Raw genomic sequence first — 1,965 nt, 5'->3', positions numbered from 1 at the left:
TCTTTGATCTTCATCAGTAAATATTTTAAGTCCTCTTCACTTTCAGCAAGCAAGGTTGTATCATCTGCATATTGCAGGTTATTACTGAGTCTTCTCCAATCTGATGCCATGTTTTTCTTTGTATAACTCAGCTTCTCAGATTATTTGCTTAGCATACAGGTTGAATAAGTATGGTAAAAAAAATGCAACCTTGTCACACACCTTTCTTAATTTTAAACCATTCAGTGTTCCCATGTTCTGTTCAAACAACTGCCTCTCGCTCCATGTATAGATTCTTCATGAGCACAATTAAGTGTTCCAGTTAGAAGGTCCTAACAAAGTGGTAGAAAATGTGGAATAAAATTGAATTTATTTTTTTAAACAACAACAACAAAAAAATAGCCTTAATGGTCTGAAAGAGACTGAAGGAACCCTGAGCTATGGCCCCCAGCTGCCCTTCAGGTTTGGAGCAGAACTCACACACGTGGTCAAATTTTCAACCAAACAATGTATGTTATTGTTGTTGTTAAATGCTGTCAAGTCAATTCAACCAATACAAGCCTGTATAGGGTTTCAGCAGAGTAGCTGGAGTGGCTGGTGAGCTTGAACTGCTGACCTTGCAGTTCAAACTAATTTTCAGTCCAGTGCATTAACCCACAATGCCATACCAGGACACCATGTAGGAGCCATGTAATATTCAACGTTGTATCACCAATGACATAAGCAGATGTTATTGGTGCCCTCAGATATCTTCTGTTGTTGTTGTCAGGTGCCATTGAGTCGGAACCGACTCATAGCAACCCCATGCACAGCAGAACGAAACAATGCCTGATCCTGGGCCAACCTCACTACCGCTGCCACACGACGCCATCAATGATGCCACCTGGCTCATCCATCTTGTTGGGGGTATTCTAGACATTCACTATTCCAGAATATGCAACAGCATCTATATGCAAGTACCCACATATCTCAAGCAGAAAGTATCAAAAGAAGATGGAAGGAATACATAGAGTCATTGTACCACAAAGAAATCATTGATGTTCAGCCATTTCATTAGGTAGCACATGATCAAGAGCCAATGGTGTTGAAAGAAGAAGTCCAAGGTGCACTGAAGGCATTGGCAAAGAACAAGCCTTTGGGAATTGAAGGAATACAAATTGGAATCATTCGACAAAACTGATGCAGCACTGGAGGCACTCACTAATCTAGACCAAGAAATTTGGAAGAGCTACCTGGCCAACTGATTGGAAGAGATCCATATTTGTGTCCATTCCAAAGAGAGGTGACCCAAAAAAGGAATGTAGGAATCATTAATGTCACATGCAAGTAAAATTCTGCTAAAGATAAGCCAAAAACAGCTGCAACAGTACATTGCAAGATTCAGACGAGGACATGGAACTAGGGATATATTTGCTGACATCAGATGGATCTTAGCTGAAAGCAGAAAATATCAGAAAGATGTTTGCTGGTACTTTATTAACTATTTAAAGACTTTTGATAGTGTGAATCATGACAAACTATGGACAACATTGTGAGTAATGGGTATTCCAGAACAACTTAATTGTGCTCATAAGGAACCTATACATAGACCAAGAGATAGTCACTGGAACGAGGGGACGCTGGATGGTTTAAAATCAGGAAAGGTGTGTGCCAGGGTTGTATTCTTTCACCATGATTATTTAATCTGTTTGCTGAGCAGATACTCTAAGAAGCTGGGTTATATGAAGAAGAATGTGGCATCAGAATTCAAGGAAGACTCATTAATAGCCTGTGATATGCAGATGATACAACCTTGTGTTGCAGACCATGTAAGACTAATCAGAGGTTCGAGGCCCGCTAGGGCCGAGTGTAACAAATGAGGCCACTGGCAGTTAATGGCAAATTGCTTTCATATTAATATTCAGGTATATATATTAAATTAATACACTGGAGCCTTTGACAATCCACAGATAAATGTGATATTTTCCTAAAGCCAAGACTGAAGGT

Source organism: Chrysochloris asiatica, unplaced genomic scaffold, assembly GCF_000296735.1.
Source record: "Chrysochloris asiatica unplaced genomic scaffold, ChrAsi1.0 scaffold00089, whole genome shotgun sequence".
NCBI classification, from domain to species: domain Eukaryota; kingdom Metazoa; phylum Chordata; class Mammalia; order Afrosoricida; family Chrysochloridae; genus Chrysochloris; species Chrysochloris asiatica.
The sequence above is the reverse complement of the archived record's forward strand: the minus strand, read 5'-3'. Positions refer to the sequence as shown.